This window comes from Triticum aestivum, chromosome 3B (assembly GCF_018294505.1).
Source record: "Triticum aestivum cultivar Chinese Spring chromosome 3B, IWGSC CS RefSeq v2.1, whole genome shotgun sequence".
Taxonomy (NCBI): domain Eukaryota; kingdom Viridiplantae; phylum Streptophyta; class Magnoliopsida; order Poales; family Poaceae; genus Triticum; species Triticum aestivum.
In genome coordinates this window covers 70,847,375-70,855,250 of record NC_057801.1, presented here as the reverse complement: position 1 = coordinate 70,855,250, position 7,876 = coordinate 70,847,375, and the positions used below count along the sequence as shown (strand labels likewise).

General features: G+C 47.5%; 1 long non-coding RNA gene across 4 annotated transcripts; it reads right to left on the bottom strand.

The window, feature by feature from the left end:
• Nucleotides 1-2,187: 2,187 nt before the first annotated feature.
• LOC123068647 (uncharacterized) lies at nucleotides 2,188-7,404 on the bottom strand. Of its 4 annotated transcripts, XR_006431913.1 has the most exons (8): nucleotides 6,969-7,404; nucleotides 6,706-6,867; nucleotides 4,277-4,501; nucleotides 3,684-3,948; nucleotides 3,464-3,573; nucleotides 2,877-3,350; nucleotides 2,708-2,800; nucleotides 2,188-2,631 (listed from the first exon to the last, which is right to left on the bottom strand). It is a non-coding gene; the product is annotated as an uncharacterized lncRNA (long non-coding RNA). The 4 variants fall into 4 exon arrangements; XR_006431915.1 differs by lacking the exons at nucleotides 6,706-6,867; nucleotides 6,969-7,404 and adding an exon at nucleotides 4,603-6,697 and having other exon boundaries at nucleotides 3,679-3,948; XR_006431912.1 differs by lacking the exons at nucleotides 6,706-6,867; nucleotides 6,969-7,404 and adding an exon at nucleotides 4,603-6,697.
• Between the last annotated feature and the right edge of the window lie 472 nt (nucleotides 7,405-7,876).

Here is a 7,876-nt window from a genome sequence, read left to right as displayed (position 1 = left end):
ATGTCGGCATGGCTATTCATTAACTTTACATCATTCAAGAAAATAGATCAATATTACCAGTTTGAGAGAATAGTAGTTTTATCATCAATGCATTGTGTAACGCTTCTATCATACCAATGACCATAGCCAATGACTAAATCACAACTCCCCAAGCAATGCTATATGCATCACTCCTAGTAGCCGCCTCACAGGAAACAGTTCAGCTTGTGTAGAACAGGAAGGTTTCATATATAATTTGGAGCATTTGATCACATATAAGCCATGGAAAGAAATTAGTGAAATTCAAAACAATAAATTTAGGTATAACAGGAAACAATCAATAATTATAATGACCAAACTCGAGAGTACTATAGTGAATACAAATTAGAAACAATGGGCTATATTGAGAGAAAATGGGGAAGGTCTACACATCTACACATGTCAAGCAAATCACATCTGATTACAAATCCACCCAGAGTTCAAGTAAAGGATGGGGAAGCTACAACAACTTCTTGATGTACTAATAATCATCTAATAGAAATAAAGGATGCAGAAAAAAAAACTCTTTCACAAGAACCACTTAGAACAGTGAGAGATGGATGGTGACAGTAGAGAAAAAATTATCGGCAGTGGAGATTAGGGTTTGCCTGGAAACCTTATGTTGCAGAAGGTGTGAGTGGGGCTGTCCGTTGAGTTGGAGCTGCCAAATCTGCAGTTAAGAAGACTTGGGTCAATTGTGTGAACATCAACAACAGCAAAATCATCAGTGTGAAATTGAGAAATCAATAAGAGCTCCATTTGAATTTTTACTCCATGTATGATCATTCTCTGATATGAGAGTAGTAGAAGAGGATATGACTGAATTTAGAGAAGAGAGGATATGAGTGAATATTTAGTCCATTTGAATTTTTACTCCATACTCCATTTGATTTTTTACTCCATACTCCATTTGTATGTGTATATTTCTACCCGTGTATTTTTCGTCCATTTGTATGATCATTCTCTGATACGAGAGTAGTAGGAGAGGAGATGAATGAATTTATAGAAAAGAAGAGAAGAGAACAAGGAAAGTAGTGCTGCCACTCCTACAAGCAAGGATTAACTGAAAAAAGTTTCAGTTAATTAACTGAAAATGATGGAGGGCAAAAGGGGAGTACTTGCAAGTCCTACACTACACCCTAAACTAAACTACTCCAAGAACTACTCATACTGCTGGGGCACTTGCATAAAAGAGAAGAGAAGTCAAGAGAAGGAGGATACTCCTGCTGCAATTCATTTAATTTTAATTAATTCAAAACTTTATTTACTGAAAAATCATTTAGTTTTAGTTAAAGAAAAGTTTTAGTTAATTAATGCAAAAGATTATTTCAGTTTTAACCAAACTGTATTTATACGCAGCAAAAGACTCATTTAGTCTTAATTGAATAAAAAAATTCATTTAATTTAAAAGATTCATTTAGTTTTAGTTGAAGCAAAAGGAATCACTTAACTGAAAAGATTCATTTAGTTTGAATTGAATGAAAAGTTTCAATCAACTAAAAAGATTCAGAGAAGAGCAAGCAGAAGTACACTACTACACAACTTAACTTAAAAAAATTACTCCAATAATATTGCTACACTTGCTACTCCAGTACACAGGGAGTACTCCATTTAGTTAATGCAAAAGATTCATTTTGTTTTACTGAAAGATTCATTTAGATTTAACAAAAGATTTTGCTGAATAAGAGCACTAAATTTCTTGCAAGTTTACACTAATGCAAAAGATTTTACTAGAAAGATTTTGCTGAATAGGAGCACAGAAGACGAAAATGCTAATGTGAGCCCGAGCTCACAGGATCCCGAAATCAGGACCATTTATATTTCTTGTGATCTGTGCTGGAGTCTATATAGCCTCAGCCCAAGCCCGTCCAGGCCCTACTGGTGGGCTCAAAACTCAGGCCCAAGCCCAGCCCATGGGCAAGCCCATCGGGCCTAGGCCCTGGATTTTAGGGCCGGGCCTGGGTGGGCCGTCAGGGCCGGGCCTGAGATGGCCAGGACTAGCCTCAGGTATGTGCTCCTGCTGTTATTTACGGAAATGGTACATGGCCCACTGATCAGTTAACTCCGTCAGTTACCAACGCGGCGGATCAGACGGGGGACGACGGATTGGACCGTTCCGTCCTCGATTATGTGCCAACTGAGCCGTTTACTCATTTATTGTATCTTGCTTGTTCATTTTAGGTCCAGCCCTCACACTTCAAGTACCACATCAGAGACCACACTGCTTGTACGATAACAAAAAGCTTACAACTGCAGGAAGCAGGGCCCATTTGAAGCTACAGGTGAACTAAACAGAACAGTACGATGTCTTGATTGGTCCAACTCGTCAGCAAGGAAATGGCGTCATTACCATAGCTGCATTGACACGCGATGGCCTACAATACGGATTCTTAGTTAATTCTAGCACGCTTGGCGCAGCGGCGGTTGCTCTCTTGCACATCGTCCTCGTCTCCTAAACACCTATCGTCTGATTCTGTGTAATCTTCGTCGGACTCATTAGCACCAGGGTCGTGGTCGTCGTACCCTCCTCTGCATCACCGTAAGCTTGCTCCTCATGTGCACCACGTAGTCTTGTAATCCATGTGCTTCGCCATCGTCGTGACCACCCCTTACCTGCAAATAATGCAGTCGTTCTTCAGCTCTCGTTCATGCAAAACCAATAGTACCAACCACTGGTTTGCTAAAACACCTGCAGAGACAGCGAGGAAACCACTGAGCTCCCACTTCTCACAAGGACACGATCATCTCCCTGGTTAACTGACGCCTCCGAATCTGCGTTTCCCTGAACGAGAACAATAATGTGTTGCGTCACTACGCCGAGGAAGACGGCCGAATGTCCTCGAAGAGAGCCAGAGTACCTGAATTCGACCATCCCAGGCCTTGGAGCATTTTTGGCTGGTCACACTTTGCTGGCAGCAATAAGGTTGCTCGGACATTTCCAGATTCGTTTGCGGAGTTGCAGTCACCATCGCGGATGGTAATCTGTGTACCTTCCGTACCTGCACACGGCGTTAATGGAACCTTTATATTGTCTGCTAACCTGTCTTCCGAACCCAACCCATCTCGCACTTCTGTGAATGGCTTCATTTTCAGATGCACATTGCCTGAACATTGAAATCAAATGTTGATACGCTGCCACGCTGCAGTCTCCCATTTGGACAAGCTCCATGGCTTGCATATACATATTGAAATATCGGAAACTGAATGGGTTTTCTTGAGCATTGTCCCTCTGGTATTGTGTGAGGTGTGCTAGAAGAATATCTCTTGCATCTCGTGCCACCTCTTCACAATGTGCTTTTTGGGATTTTCATGACACGTATGAAGTCCATTATCTGCACATTGCAATATAAACGGAGAGACATCATATTAGCTTTTAGATGTAACCCACAATTCAATCAATTAAAAAACAGAGCACACGTGCCGATAACCAAGCCATATAAATCACCTTCAGGATGTGGCTGCACAGTACCACCCATTATCCTTGGAACGCGACAGCCTTATGAGTGTTGGGCATTGACGGCGACAAGATTGTGTATTTTTAACGATTGGCTTCCCCTACAGACACAAAAGAGCAAGAAGATGCATAGTCAGTACAGTTCATGTATTTCCATTTCATTATACAAGTAATAACCATGCTTCTTAAGTTCTAAAATGATTTACCATACCGCACATCCACACACTATCTCTTGCATGCACTTCGTCCGGTTCACATTTAGCATGCTCTTTTCATATCTAATGCCAAATCCTTTCTCCCAAGAATATAAATTGTAAAAGTCGTAGGCTTCACCGAGCGTGTCGAAACTTGTTCCTATCTTTGGCACAATCACAATGTCCCCTGGATCCTTTGCAAATTGCCGTACGGTTTTTTTGAAGGCTGTCACCCTGTCTGCACAAGGAGCCCTGCCTAGAGCAGCAGCACCCACACGCACTCTGCTCTCACGGCAAACAAGTACACATGAGATGTTTGTTTATTTTTTTCTGAATCTGCATTATGTCTGACTGTCAAAGTAGGCATCTAACTGTCTAAATTATCACCACGCCTAATTTGCATCACAAATTCGCACTACATGACAGGTAACACATGTTTGGTTCATGGTTGAATGCAGAATCCAGTATACTATTTCAGAAAAACAAAATAAAGATTCTGCACTGAACCTGTTAGATGTTAGATTCTTCTACTGACAATATATATTTTTATCAGCTTATTGAAATACCGGAACTGCAATTCATCATGCATTTCAACTGAAATCATTCGTACCTTTGTGTCCAACCTGGAGTTTTTGGGTCCATTTGCTCTGTCGACTGCTCTGAACCCTGAGTCTTCCCTCCGCTTACTGCCTCTGCAGCGACGTCTTCAAGGCAGATCTGGCCGTGCCCACTTGAAGCTGCCCGCGATGGCAGATCAACATCTGCCGGCACGCTCACCGGGAACCGAATCGGCTCCACACTGTCGTTGTTTTCATTCACCTCCTCTAGGAATGTTCTACAGAATCGACACAAATTTTCAGGACGGCAAACTGCAGTTATCTAAGATTAACCGAATCCAGTCAAAACAGAAAAGGGGGCAGTCTTCCAGATTTTGACCTGTTTATAGGTTGCATCAGGAACTCTATGGCCGCCGCTGAACTTCTGAGCCTCTTGGTAGCGCAGCCACCGCCGGCGCACTAGATTTCCTCACCGTCCCGCCGGCTGGGAAGCATACCTAACCCAACTTTTCTGCCCTGGCACCAAGCGCCGCACCTAAACGCATTTACTGCCCCACCCAGACGGCGCTACCGGCAGCCGGTGATCTGGTCCACGGATCAGGACTCCGGCGACATCTAGAGCCACGGTTCGGGTCTCTGGCCGTCGACGACGTCCAAGCTTCCGTTCAATCAGGGCCCATGTGTCAGGAGAGCACACGGGAGCATACCATTTTTTCACAATCGCGCATGAACCGGCCCACTGACACCTCCATTCAATGCACCGAATCTCACAACAATCCTGGACGGGTGTGATTCCGTGCTCCTGTGAGCTCGCGATCACATACTCCGCGTCCCACGGAAGATTCATTTAGTTTGCACTTGCTACTCCTGATTGGAAGAAAACTACGACAAGTCCTACACCTGCATGTAAATGACTCCACATCGATTGGTTAATTTTGTTCTATAGCAATTGCTTGCAAGTGACCTGTTAGAGCATCTCCACCCACGTCCCCAAGAACGCCCCCCAGGCCAATTTTTAGCACCAGCGGCAAAAAATCATCCCACTCGCGCCCTCGAAGCGACACTTTCCGCCGGTTTTGGAGAAAAACGACGCCGGCACTCCCACCCCGAACCCAGCCCCCCGGGGGGCAGCTGGGCGTGCCGGCTCTTCCTTTTTCTCGGTGTTGGCCCACCCTCAGTCTCCCACCTCCCTCTCTCCCCCTCTGTCCTCTCTTTTCCTCTCTCCTCTCCCGAGCGCTGGCGGAGCTCGTGGCCGGGCGTGGACGGGACGGGGCGAGCAACTCCGCGACCGGGCGGAGCGTGGCTGGGGCCGAGCTCGCGGCCGGGCGGAGCGTGGTCAGGGCCAAGCTTGTGCCTGGGCGAAGCGTGGCCGGGGCGGAGCTCGCGGCTGGGCGGAGCACCTGCCTCCCCGCTCGCCGTCGTGCAGACGAGGTCGAAGAGGAGCTGTGGCCGGGAGGAGGAGCTCGCCGGGGGCCTTGCTGCGGGGAGGAGCTGGCGGGGAGGAGGAGCTATGGCAGGAGCTGGCGGCCGTGCGGGCGCGGCGGAGAGGAGGAGCTGCGGCAGGAGCTGGCGGCCGCGCGGGCGTGGCGGCCAGGAGGAGAGGAGGAGCTGCGGATAGAGTATGGCGAGGGGCGACGACTGGGAAATTTTTGACCCCAATGTCACAAATATCGCGGGCCAACCCCAGGAGGCTGAAAAAATGCCTCCTGGGAGGCGCAACGGCTGGAGATGCTCTTAGGTACCGGAGGTTTTCTTGTTTACTCAAGACAATGGAGCACTTCTGTATTGGAAGCATCGGATCAAGAACTACCCCAGAGTACAATTCTCTTTACTGCAAGAACTCTACAAACTACTTGCAGTACAGGAAAACATAACAAAAAAATTCTTTCGTGCGTTCTTTCTTAACATTTTTTACTCCTTTATTTACTTTGATCGAGAACTACTGCAAGAGTGACCCAGAAAGTATCTTCTGGTTCAGTTTACTCAGTTTAGCATAAGGAGTGACCAAGAACTATTCTCTACAGAAAGTACTCAGTTTGGTCGTTCAGTTCACTAAGAAAGTAACAAAAGTGACTTGGATCAAGAACTATTCTCTACAGGAAAGCATAGGAAATACTCATATCCTTTCTTTACTTGGGAGCTATCTTTAGCACAAGAGTGACCTGGCAGGAACTGCTATCTTTAGCTGGGCAGGAACTGCAGTCTGCAGTTCTGTTGTTTGGTGTCCATTAAGGATTCAGGGGCGAGACTGAGCAGAGACGGAGAATGGCAGTGTCCATTAAGGATTCAGGAACTCCAAACTCTACTGGATCAACAACTACTGATAGTACTAAATCCGACTACTTCAAGTACTATGGGATCAAGAACAACTCAATCCGACTACTTCAAGTACTACTGATCAAGAACTACTGCAAGTACCATGCATGGAAAACAGAGGCCGTACTGTTGCAAGTACTCGGCGTGGAAAAGAGAGAGGTCGTACCATGTGTGGATGCGTGAGGACAACGACGATGTGGAGGCTCCGGCGCCGCTATGCTGCTCCGACTCATCAGATCCGTTGCTCCGCTGCTTCGGAACCGCTCTAGATCTGTTCGGGCGCTGCTCCACATCCACGCCCCCGTAGCCCATATCCAGCTCTGCGCCGCTATACATCCATGCGTCCGACGCAAACGTGGATGGAAGCAACACCCCATAAGCTCAATGGCAAAGAACAGAGGAAGGAGTGAAAGAGCTATGAGGAGGCACCTGAGGTGTGGCGAATACGGCAACAACGACAGCGACTAAGCACGGCACTCAGACCTTGATCCAGCCACGAGAAACCCCGATCCACCAGCAACTTGTGCTGTCCCCCGTGGGTGACGACGGTGATGGCACGAGCTCCACATGGCGATGGCGCGCTCCGCTGGCCTCCTCATGTCGCCCCGCCTGGGCTCCTCCCGTCAACGGCACGACGACACGCTCCTCCGGGAAGAGCAGCGCCAGCTTCCTCTTCCCCGACAATGTGGCAGGTGAGCTCGAGGGGGAGAGCCGGTGTCGGCAGCAGATCCTTAATGGCGACTGCAGCGCAGCTAAGAGAGGAATGTGATTGGTGAAGAGGCGAGGTGAGGGGAGCAAGAGAGGGGAGAGCACAACTGAGAAGGGGAGGGGGGCCGCGACGGTATTGTCGCGAGGGAGAGAGAGAAGTGAGGAAACCCTGAATTGGGGATGGGGAAACGTATCAGGATAATCCACTTGGCATAGGATTACGTGAAATGCCGGAACTACCCTTGGCGAGCACTGAAAATAACAAGCGGTGGCACGCCTCATGCGCACACAACGACCAACACTAGACATGCCAACCTTTGCGGTCGATGATAGCAAGGGCCCACACCGCCTAGGTCCCGCATGTCACTGAGAGCCGGTGCAACAACATGGGTGTGGAAATATGGGCACTATTCATTGGTTATCACATCACAGTTGATCCAACTGCCTGGATCGTTTCATCAAAAGATTTGACATTTGGGATTTGTTTGGACGGACAATCCGATGGCTCAGATCCCAGACGCCCTTAGAAGGCTCCATATCAAGCTCCAATGTAACAATGGGATGGTGGAGCTGTCAGTTGGTGCAGTTCCAAGCAGAGCATCGTGGCGGGATCTATGTGTGAAGCGGAG